Below are 12,629 nucleotides of genomic sequence, written 5' to 3'. Positions count from 1 at the left end.
GTTGCAAAGGACATGTATCTACAAAAGCTATAAAATTAAGTATGCTATTTTAGCTCTAACTTCAATAAAACTTTTTTTATATGTATATAAGGCAAATGTCCCATTTTCTTTGATTATTAAAAAGGATCTAAAATGAAATCCCCTTAACCACTGATTTTGGTTATTCTGGTCATCTGCCATATCACATTTACCTTTTTTTTTTTTGAATACTCTTTGGAAATGTGATGGCTGACAAAAAAATGTTAATATACAATTTTCTTTGAGACTCTTGAAAACCACAAAAATTTAATATCATAATGACTACAAATTCTAACATTTAATGTAAGTATCATAATTCTTTGCATGCCACAATGACACACACCTAAGGCCAACTTTTTCAGAATGTACTATAACTTGAATAAAATCAAATAGGGAGACATATATAAAATGGGAAATACAGTGTAGCTTCACATCACAGCTCCTGCTTGTCCATAAGACATTATGGAGGGAGTAATAATTTCACTTACACACTGACTTTGTAAATGTGATCAGCTGCCAATGTCCTGAATATTTATGACATGGGTCTTTTTAACAAGAACAGGACAGCAGCATGGTAACCACTTTTCTAAGTATATTTTCTATACAAAATAATTCCAAGATATAATCATTAAGTTCTCATATAGTACTATTATTTTAAACAATAATCAATAAAATACCAAATATGTGAAAATTACAACACCACTAAGACTGAGCACTGGGCATTTCCTAGTGTAATCAAAGTTGGTATTAGTACAGTCTTGGCAATGCAATGGTTGGACAGTACAGGTATCTTATGCAGAGATTTCAGTAGCAGAATGGCACTTGGTTTGTTCTCAATAGAAATGGCAAAGATGCAGTTGACAATTTAAAGAAAGACAATGTTCTTATTTGCATGCTAAAATTCTAGTTGTGTCCCCTGTATTTAAACACTTTCAAATAATATTGTCTGCCTCTCTGTTCTGCCCACGAGCTCTGCCCCATATTAGCTAACTATCTTATAGGACACTACTTAGCCAGTGCAGCTTACTTTCCGTTTAAATCAGAGAAGCGGAAAAGCAGCAGTCTCATTCTGAAGTTTACTTTAGCTTTTGAAGACGCTCAAAGGCCGTAGTCTTGTTTGTCCTCCTGTGTGGTTTGCTTTCCCACCTGTGCAGTTTGCTTTCACTTTAAATCTGAGACCCCGATAAGCTGCAGTCTCGTTCTGATGTTCACTTTCACTTTAAGAGACCCCGACAAGCGGCAGTCTCGTTCTGATGTTCACTTTCGCTTTAAGAGACCCTGATAAGCGGCAGTCTGGTTTCTTTTTAATCCCCGTTTAACCTGGTGAAAATAAAAAACTGTATTGGAAAATTATCGCCCTACCTTGTTAGCGTCTTCTCTTGACGACCAGAGTTTCCTTTTCTAGGGCTGTTGGCCAAACAGCCCACCTTGTCCAGGGCCACTCTGCCAGGGGAAGCCTTCCTTTCAGGTCCCTGTTCGAGCGCCAAACGCCGGGAGCGCCTGCGTCCCCGGCTGTGGTCTGATGCCGACAGAATGTGAAGAGAGAAAGAAACATGGGCCAGGTGAGAGCAGTGAAGAACAAACTCTGTTTATTGATCTGAAGGCTCAGGCTTATATAGTACTGTATCAAGCAATAGTAACATTGTTATTCATGAAAAGTACAAATCTAATTAGGTGATTTCCTTACTTCTTGTACCTTGTCTGTTACATTCTTTCCTGCATCCTGTCCTGTACCCCATCCGTTTCCTCCCTTCCTGCATCCTGTTTTCAAGAGACAGAACAGGGGGGTGGTGAGCCGACATCCTGAGTTTCACAGCTGTCAGGCTTAGCACAAGCTGCAGGTAAGACCCGGGCTGGCCTAAGCCTTCCAACTCCCCAAAGCCAGCCCTCTACAACACGTAAATAAGTAAACGCAAGATCATTTGAGAAGGGAGAAAATACTAATAGCTAAGGGGATCAAGAAGGTGTCCTCAAAAGAGGTGGTACTTGAAATGAGTCTTGAAAGAAACTGAGGATTCTCAGAGGCATGAGGTGAGCAAGGAGTACATGCATTCCATGAATGGGGGACAGACAGACTCTGTGTAGATATAGAAACAGGAAATGGAATTCCAACTTCAGGGAATGCTGAGTAGGTCAGTTTGACTGAAGCATAGAGTTTGTGAAAAAGAGATAGTCTAAGAATTTAGGTCAGAAGAAGGTTGTGAATAGTTTTACAGGTTAAGCCAAGGAGTTTGTATTTTGTTTCACTTTGACCATCTTTCTGCCCTGCTGCTCCTACACTGCTACTATGGTGGCTTCTACTACACTTGTGGAGAATGTGGACCATGACCTAGAGGAGCTAAATCATTTAGCTTTGGAACTCCTGCCCTAACCAATCCACAACATCCCTTTCCATCCTATTTTCTAGACCTCTCGTTCTGAGAACAATCGTTAAATTCACACTACCATTGCTTCTGAAAGAGATAGATTATTCAGTCATCCTGAGGTTTTACTCACAACCCAGTGAATTCTAAGACCAAAACAACTTTATGTAGTTGTCACCCTGAGCAAATTTCTTAATTTCTCTGGCTCTCAATCTCCTCATCTGTACGGTTGGGCCATATTGATTGCTTCTAAGGTGTCTTCCAGCTAACAAATCTATTATCCTTTGCAAAGCTCTGCATTCTGAAATTCTCTGTCAAAAACAATGGCCAGACTAGGGTATTTATAGCAACAACCCGGCCCTTCAAGGTTTGACTCCAATGCCACCTGCTCACCAAAGTTTTCACTGATTCCCCTAGCTAGAAGGATTTCTTCCTCACCCAAACTCTCATGCCATTTTATCTGTAACTTTTTGCTGAACATATTACATTCTAGTTGTATAGAATTTATTTGTGTACATCTTCTTTGCCCCAACTAGAAAGTGAGCTCAATGAGGACAGGGGATATGGCTTATTCATACTTGTTCTTTTAGTACCTAGCAAGGGGCCTTGTACACCAAAGGACTTTCTTAATGCAACAAGTTTGTTGTTGAAAATAAACTGTATGATTCTTGAAAGAAAAGGCAAAATATTTCATTTTTCCCAATTACATTTCCCAATAATTTTAACATTCTTTTCCTCAAATTTTGAGTTCTAAATTTTCTTCCCCTCTCTTCTCCCCCCTTCCCATTAAGAAGGCAAGCAATGTGAACTAGATTATAATGTGTAATCATGCAAAACATATTTCCATATAAGTCATGCTGTGAAAGAAAAACAGAAACAACAAAAAAAACCCCAGAATTAAAAAAAAATAAAGAAAAAGTATTTTTCAATCTGCATTCAGGATCTATCAGTTATTTCTCTGGAGATGGATGGAATTTTTCATCATAAGTCCTTCAGAACTGTCTTAGATCATTGTATTGTTGGGAATAGCTAAACTGTTCATAGTAGATCATCATACAATATTGCTGTTATTGTGTGCAGTGTTCTTCTGGTTCTGTTCATTTCACTTTGCATCAGTTCATGTAAGTCTTTCCAGGTTTTTCTGAGATCATCCTGCTTGTCATTTCTTGTATCACAATAGTATTCCATCACAATCATATACAACAACTTGTTGAGCCATTCCCAAATTGATGGACATTCCCTCAATTTCTAATTCTGTGTCCCTACTGAAAGAGCTGCTACAAATATTTTTGCACACATTTTTGTTTTTTATCTCTTTGGGATCCAGACCTAGCAGTGGTATTGCGGGTCAAAGGGTGTGCACAGTTTGATAATGCTTTGGGCAATTTGCTCTAATTTGCTCCAAAATGCTCTACAGAGTGGTTGAATCAGTATACACCTTCACCAACAGTGAATTAGTGTTTTAATATTCCCACATCACCTCCAACATTTATCATTTTCCTTTTCTGTCCTATTAGCCAATCTGATAGGTATGTGGTGGTAGCTCAGAGTTGTTTTAATTTGCATTTCTCTGACCAACAATGATTTAGAGAAATTTTATTTGATTGAAGATAGCTTTGATTACTTTGTCTGAAAACTGCCTGTTCATATCTTTTGACCATTTCTCAATTGAGGAATGACTCTTATTTCTATAAATTTGACTCCACTTTGTATATATTTGAGAAATAAAGTCTTTATCAGAGAAATTTGCTATAATTTTTTTTCACAGTAATAGTTACTAATTATATATTTCTCTCCATCCTATCCCCCCATTTATTTTAGTCTCTCTCTCTCCTTTCACCCTATCCATTCTCAAAAGTGTTTTGCCTTTGATTTTTACCTCTAATCTGATCTCCCTTCTATCAGTACTCCCTTTCTTTTGTCTCCTTCCCTTCCTACTTTCCTTGTAGTAAGATAGATTTCTATACCCATCTGAGTTTGTATGTTATTCCCTCTTCGAGCCAATTCTGATGACAGTAAGGTTCACTCACTGCCCCTCACATCCCCACCTCTTCCCCTCCACAGTAAAAGCTTTTTCTTACCTCTTTTATGTGAGAAAATTTACTCCATTCCACCTCTTTCTTTCTTTTTCTCCCAGTACATTCCTCTCTCACTCCTTAATTTTATTTTTTAATCCCTTCATATTCAACTCACACCTGTGCCCTCTGTCTATGTATACTCCTTACAACTAGCCTAATAATGAGAAAGTTTTTAGGAGTTACAAATATCATTTTCCAATACAGGAAGGGAAACCGTTAAACCTTATTGAATCCTTGTAATTTCTCTTTTTTATTTACATTTTTATGCTTCTTTTGAGTCTTGGATTTGAAAGTCAAATTTTCTATTCAGCTTTGGCCTTTTCATTGAAAGTCCTCAATTTCACTGAATATCCATTTTTTTTCCCTGAAAGATTATACTCAGTTTTGCTGGGTAGGTGATTCTTGGTTGTAATCCTAGCTTTTTGCCCTCCAGAATATCATATTCCAAGACCTCTGATCCTTTAATGTAGAAATTGCTAAATCTTGTGCTATCCTGACTGTACCTCCATGATATGTTTCCTTTTGACTGCTTGTAATATTTTCTCCATGACCTGGTAGCTCTGGAATTTGGCTATACAATTCCTAGGAGTTTTCATTTTGGCACCTCTTTCAGGAGGTGAGTGGTAGATTCTTTGAATTTCTGTTTTACTCTCTGTTTCTAGAATATCAAGACAGTTTTTCTGGATAATTTCTTGAGAGATGACATCTAGGGTCTTTTTTTGATCATGGCTTTCAGTAGCACAATAATTCTTAAATTATCTCCTGGATCTATTTTCCAGGTCAGTTGTTTTTCCAACGAGATTTTTCACATTTTCTTCTATTTTTTCATTCTTTTGATTTTATTTGATGTCTCATGGAGTTATTAGCTTCCCCTTGCCCATTAATTTTTAAGGCATTATATTCTTAGTGAACTTTTGTGCCTTCTTTTTTCATTTGGCCAATTCTACTTTTTAAATTTTTTTTCAGTGAATTTTCGTGCCTCTTTTTCAATTTGGCCAATTCTGCTTTTTAAGGAGTTCTCCTCTTCAGTGAACTTTTATACCTCTTTTACCATTTGGCCTATTCTGTTTTATAAGCTGTTGTTTTCTCCAATATTTTTTGTGCCTCCTTTACCAAGCTTTTGACTGTTTTTCATGATTTTTTTGTTTTTGCATCACTCTCTTTTCTCTTCCCAATTTTTCTCTACTTCTCTTACTTGATTTTTAAAAAAATTTATTGAGCCCTGCTATGGCTGGGGCCAATTCATATTTTCCTCTGAGGTTTTGGATGTAGGAGTTAAGATATTGTTGTCTTCTTCTGAGTTTGTGTTTTGAGCTTCCTTGTCATCATAGTAACTTTCTATATTAAGGATCTTTTCTGCTGTTTGCTCATTTTCCAGACTACTTCTTGACTTTTAACTCTGTGCTAAATTGAGGCTTTGCTCCCAGTGAAGGGTGCACTGTCCCAAGTTTCAAGTTTCTTGTGCAGCTGTTTTCAGAGATAATTCTGAGAACTTGTTAGTTTTCAGTTCTTCAAAGATGATAGGATCTAGGAAGAGGTGTGTTTACAACTCTCCTATACTGTGTACTAGTCTGTGAGTGACCACAAGCACTCTCTTCTACCCTGGATCTGTGACTAGAATCCCTGCTTCCCTATGGCTGCAAACTCTGGTGTGCTAGTGTTCTTCCTTGTCCTGGGACTGAAACCCAGGACTATGACCCAGATCTTAGTATGGGCAATGTAACAGAGTCCTGCCCCTGGTACCAGCAAAGGGACCCCTGTAATATCCTTCTGACCAGCTGTCCTACCTACTTAGCATCTGTGGGATGAGAGGTCCAAAAGTAGCTGCTGCAGCCACTGATTCAGTCACCCCCAAGGCTTGCTCCTAGTTTACTGGGGCATGGTTTGTGCAGGTGTGGCCTGCACTGGACTGAGCTCCACTCCCATCCTGGTGCAACAGACCTTTACTGCTGACCTCCTGAGTTGTCTTGGTCTGGGAAATTGTTTCAGTCCTGCCCTTTTTTGGGTTCTTCTGCTTTAGAATTTGTTTGGGGATATTTTTAAAAGGTGTTTGGAGGGGTTTAGAAGACAGTTGAGTCCAATCCTTGCCTTTTCTTCACCTGGCTCAACTTTCCAAAAGGCAAAATAATTATAGAGGCTAATTGTTGGGAAACATTTCCTAACAATTAGTACTATCTCAGAGTAGAATGGACTATTTGAGGAGGTGGTGAGGAAGCTCCCATTATTAGAGGTCTGTTAAGTCAAGACAGGATTATCATTTGTTGGGAAAGTTGTAAAGGAAATTCCTATTCAGAAATGAGGTTGAACTGTTTCAATTCAATTCAATTTAATAAGCATTTGTTAAGCTTTTAGTGTGTGCCAGGCACCATGCTTAGCACTGGACTAGATAAGAAGTATTAAACTCATTGGTTCAAGTCCCTTGCAGCTGGCAAAACTCTTAAGTGGTGTCCAAACCAGATTAAAATGTAACTGGGAAATGCTTAACAAAATAAATAAAACTACAAAAACAGAGAGAATGTCATTTGTGGCTTCCTAAGTCAACATGCAGCCTGCAGGGATGTTTCTATTTGAGTTTGACACCACTTGGACTAGAAGACTTTAAATTTTCTTTCCATTTCTGAGATTCTGTAATAATGTTATTAGTTCTCACCAAAATAATTACTTTGCATTTCCTTTGCCTATATTTCAATCAGTAAACACACCTTTGTTATATTTTAGGTATTGTGCTAAAAATTGAGGATACAAAGAAAAAGAAAAAAAGTATCTCCTCTCAAAAGGATTGCATTCTAATATTTTATATCAACTTATTTATTTACATGCTGATTCCTCTCAGTGGCATGTCCTCTTGAAAGAGAGAACTGTATTTTGATTTTGTGTCTGTGTCTCTAGCACTTCCTTAATGAATTTTCTCGGATTCATATAATCACAATCTTGTTGTTAGAAAGATTTTCCTTGTGTGGATCTGAAATCAGCCTCTATTTTTATAAGGACTCTAGAGACCTTGGTCTGCTACTAGTTCTGAGAACTTGGATAAGCCACTTCCCTTTTCTGCGTCTCAGTTTCCTCATTTCTAAAAGCAGGGAGTATTCATCTTGATATCTTCCTTAGTACCTAGTAGAGTATTTTGCATACGGTTGGCACTCAACCAATATTTATTTGCTATTAAGGCTAACCAGTATGGATCTCAAAAGGAAATACAAAGTATTGACAGAAGGAGATTTTACTTTATTATAATCAAGAAACATTTATTAAGTACTTACTATGTGCCAGCAATGCACATTTCCTAACAATTAGAAATATTTCAGTACTGGAATGGGTATCACTGAAGGAACTAAAGCAAGGGTTGCATGTCTACTTGTCAGAGATGCCTATGGGGAATTCCTGGTCAGTTATCTGTTGAAGCTGATAACTTCAAAGGTGTCTTTCACCTTCGACATTTGAGGATTCTGTAACTAAAAGGCAAGAGGGCTGGGTTTAAATTACAGTTCTGCTATTAAATAAACTGTGTGACCATGGATGAGCCTCCTTCTTATCCTGGGCCTAAGTTTTATCATCTAAAGAATAAGAAGATTCAATAGATGATCACTATGGTTTTCCAATTCATCATTCAGTAGTTCTAGTGGGAACAGAGAAATGCATGCTTTATGTTTCCAAATTCCAACATACAGAAAATAGAGGAAAAGAAACTGACCCTACATACCATTATTAAGCACAACTATTTGGGTTTCAGCTTAGTTTTTTTTTCCTTGACTTAATTTTCTTTTTAAAAAAATTTTTTTTTAGACAATTGGGGTTAAGTGACTTGCCCAGGTCACACAGGTAGTAAGTGTCAAGTGTTTGGTATGAGGTCGGATTTGAACTCAGGTCCTCCTGACTTTAGGGCCAGTGTTCTATCCACTGCAACACCTAGCTGTCCCCCACTGTGCCACCTAGCTGCCCGACTTAATTTTCATAGGAGCATTTTTAGTTTTACTTCTTTTTTAAGCAAAAATAGCATAACAGATGCTTTTATGTTTATAATTTCCCCCTATATACAATGGCTAAAAAAAGTCAGAGACTCTCATAATCAATGATATCTATTAAAAAAAACCTCTTGTGTAGGAAAAATTCATCATGACGTGCACTGAAGTCTTTAGACTGGAAATTACCCACGTAGGAGTGAACAATAAGGAACTGGTTGTATATATTGCACTCTTTAAGCAAACAATTTCTTATAAATAATGGATTCATGGCAATGTGATGGGTAAGAAGAACCCTAGTCAAAGATTTAGAAGAACTGGTTCCTACTTTTGGTTCTGCTACTTGGAAACTATGTGACTTTAGATAAGTTACTTAACCATTCTTAGGGTTTCTTTTTAAATCTCTAAAATAGAAGTAGTGACACATTTTTCAGATGGCGTTATTCTGAGGATTGATTGGTAAGAAACATCTGAAGTGCTTTATATTAGTAAAGCATTTCATAATTGAGTTATTAGTGGCATTTTCTTCCACAAAGTCTAACTTCAATGCCTCATCAAGGCATGGAGGTGACCCTGGGTTCTTGATTGGTTTATCAAGAGAATAGAAGTGTTTGCACATTCTCTCTCATGCATGAAAGACTTTGATTATGGTCCCAAACATACTTGGTTGGTTTTTCTTGCTAAATATTAAGAGGCTTCTTTCTTTTCAGGACACTCAGTGTTGAAATTTTTGGTCATGGCAACCCACAAAACAGAGAAATTTAAAATTATCCTGAGTCCTATTTGCCCACTTTTGCTTTTGATGGTGGCAACATGGCAGGTAGGGGGCAAAGGATTCTCAAAATAACACTTTCAGCATCTATATACTTTGACTTCACTGTTGGTATTCTACATGTGATGTCCTTGTCCAGTGGCCACTGAGTCGTGATAGTAAATGTCTTAAAAGTTCTCCTCAAGGAGACAAATAAAAGACTTATTGGGTTAGGTTTCATTAGACAAGATATATCATGTTATGTTCAGTCACAGCTTATTACAGTGCATTTGCCCCCCCAAAAAAACTGACATGAAAGTAATTGCAGCTTTTGAACCAGCTTCTGTTGTGGAGTGTGAGAGAAAAATTCTGAGAAGAACTCGACAAGATGCTCCAAGTTAAAAAGACATATACTTTAACACTAGGTGACAATCTGAAGAGGAAGGAAATGGATGTTCTAAGTGGGAAACACTTGTTTTCAATTTAAGAAATGATGGTGTGTATCTAAGGAGCAGTAGTTGGTGATTATACACTGAGGGGCACTGAGGTGACTATTTATTGCCCTGATAACAATCCAAAGGATGTCTGCAGTCTTCCTAGTCTATGGATAAAAGATGGGATACAGAACCTCTAAGACATATCAAACTTGACAACTACCCACTTCTAGTGATTTATGTAGGTTCAAAGAGTACTACCCAAATGAACCTAAAAAATAGTGCAACATCTGTAGAAAGGCACTAAAGATAATAGGGGAAGGGACATTATTTTCTTCACTAATTCCTCTAAAAGATGAGAGATTCAAAGTGAATGATACATATGAGAAGTGCATAGGTTGTTAAGAAGATATTACCTGAAAATAGGTTTTGGATTTCTAGATTTCTAGATTAAAATAGAGAAAGATGACATCCCTAGCTAGGAATGGAGTGCACCTAGCAAAGATTAAGAAGAATTTATTTAACGAAAGTCTTGAAAATCCAATCAAATAGGCTTTAGGCTTAAAAAAAAGGAAGGGAGTGAGAATAAATTGTCCTTATGTACTCTCCAAGCTAGATACCATATAGAATAACTACAGTATAGAAAGAAGAATCACATTACAGAAATCCAGGAAGTCAGAGGAGAAAAAAAAATTGAAAAGGAATCATAAAATCCATGGTTATAGATGTCTATACATAATTGCACAAAGTTTGGATAAAAGCAAGACAAATTGGTGATCCCAAGGCAAAGAAGCAAATTTTGCCTCATTAATCTCACTGAGGTTAGTGAGAAAAGACCAATAACTTCATAATGAATCTGAAAGAACATACCTTAATCAAAAAGAGATAAACATGTGTCAGGAAATCCAGAAGCCAAAAGAGGAAAGTATGTTGGAAATCATTTAGATGGTATTCAATTAAGGAAGAAATAAAAGTGATATGTTCATCAGAGTTACTAGAAATCACTTGGACAAAAAGAGGGAATAATTGGGAATTCCAAAAGTAGATCACAGGCCTGGCGCCAAGGCAAAATATAGAAATGATGTGGAAGGGTATGTTTTTTTTTCTGCTTAAAGCAGAGCATCAAGTAACTTCTTGAATTGCTTTAATAATAATGTCATCCTTCAAAAGCTGGAAGAACCAATAAGTGGACATTCAGTTCTGAATTTGATTCTCACCAACAAGAAGGAACTCATTACTAAAGTAGAAATGATGGTCTTAGGAGAAAGTCACCATTCCAACCTAAAAATTTGTGTTAGAGAAGAAAAGGAAAGCTAGTAGTAGCACGAAAATTTTGAGAGGGTAGATTTCAAAAGGTTCAAGAAAAGGACAGGTAGGATGCCGTAAACTAAAATTCTACAGGGAAAGTGAGCACAGAAGGAACTTAAAGCTCTTGAGAATGAAATTCTGAAAACACAGAGAAGCAGTTTCAATGAAGAGGTAAAGGAGTAGGAGATAAGGAGTGGTACTGTCTAAAGAGACCAACACAGATGTACAGGGAACACACCAACTTACTTAGATTTCACTAAGACATTAACAGAAGATGTAAGCAAGAGCAGGAAATAGAGGATGACTTTTTTTTTGTTAAATTATAATCCTTTATGGTATCAGGAACATCTAAGCTCAAAATGAACAGAGGCTGGTGAGGAAAGCTAAGGATACATTTGAAAAGTAGTGGGGAAAAGAAGGATCAAAGAAGAAAGATGATTTGTACCAGATTTTAGAAAAAACATCCATAAATTGGAGAGTATCTAGAGGAAGACAAAAAGAAAAGGGAAAGGGCTTGAATTTCTGCCATAAGATTTGTTGAAAAATGTTTAAACTTCAGAAGAAAAAAACTCAGGGGTGGTCTGAATAGCTGCCTTCACATGTTTTAAAGACTGGAAAAAGGAAGAGATTTGTTTTTTCTTGGTCCCAGAGATCAGAACAAAGCATAACTGATGGGAGTGGCAAAGGAGCAAATTTACGATGGAGGTAGGCCAAAACTTCCCAGAAATTAGAATGATTTGAAAGTGGAATGAGATGCCTTGGGAAATAGTGAGTTCCACTTCATTGGAAATCTGTATAAGGTTAGATGGCCACTTGTCAGTTTGAGAGAACTGATGCTCAAACATAGATTGACTTTATGGCTGCTGAGGTCCTCTCCAAGATAGATCCTTTGTGATTCTATGCAGATAGGCAGTAATAATAAAGATAATAAAAAAAGCTGGCATTTTTATTGCAGTTTAAGGTTTGAAAAACATTTTACACATATCCTTTTATCATGACTTAGTAGAGCAAAGATTAGAATTAACATCAAATTAGAAGAAAGTCAAACAAGAGATACATCATACAATTGAAGCAACTTCAGACTTACCTATTTAAATAAGCTATGGACACTGAAACATAGAAAATGGATAAAGGAAGCATTATTGATGCAGACTATCACTATTTCCTAAGGAAGTTTAACTGATGCAAGTCAATCATCACTTGAGAAAAAAAAAGTTCCAGAATCTGCCTTAGCAAGTCAAAATTTGTCTTTAGGTATAGCAACATAAATAGCATCAGTTTAAAATATAAACTTGTTTGTAAAATCTTGTAGAGGAGAATCGTGAAAGATCATGAGCAACCTCACCTCATAAGAAATAAAATCATCAATAGGAAAAAAAGTTTATACAAGCTTTGTGAGAAACTTCACTAAGCAAAATCATACCACAACGATTTCTGAATAAAAATAGATCAAGAGGGGAAAATATGGCAACAACAATATTGCAAAAATAAATGAGCAACTTTGAAAGACTTAAGTACTTTGATCAATGCAATGACCAACTATAATTCCAGAGGACCAAAGATGAAGCATGTTACCCATTATCAACCAAAGACAGGATGGACTCAGGGTACAGAATAAAACATATTTTTGACCAGAGTGGTGATTTTTTTTTTGCTTTGTTATGAATATTTGTTACAATGCTTTTCTTGTTGTTTTCCTAATTTGGAAAGGTATTATG

At 36.7% G+C, this 12,629-nt stretch overlaps 1 long non-coding RNA gene across 1 annotated transcript; it reads right to left on the bottom strand.

Annotated features, from left to right (window-relative positions):
• Positions 1–368: 368 nt before the first annotated feature.
• Positions 369–1,906, bottom strand: LOC144458220 (uncharacterized). The gene is made up of 2 exons (XR_013487799.1): positions 1,715–1,906; positions 369–1,537 (listed from the first exon to the last, which is right to left on the bottom strand). It is a non-coding gene; the product is annotated as an uncharacterized LOC144458220 (long non-coding RNA).
• Between the last annotated feature and the right edge of the window lie 10,723 nt (positions 1,907–12,629).

This window comes from Phascolarctos cinereus, unplaced genomic scaffold (genome assembly GCF_003287225.1).
Source record: "Phascolarctos cinereus isolate Bilbo 61053 unplaced genomic scaffold, phaCin_HiC Scaffold_726;HRSCAF=1367, whole genome shotgun sequence".
Classification (NCBI taxonomy): Eukaryota; Metazoa; Chordata; class Mammalia; order Diprotodontia; family Phascolarctidae; genus Phascolarctos; species Phascolarctos cinereus.
The sequence above is the reverse complement of the archived record's forward strand: the minus strand, read 5'-3'. Positions and strand labels throughout refer to the sequence as shown.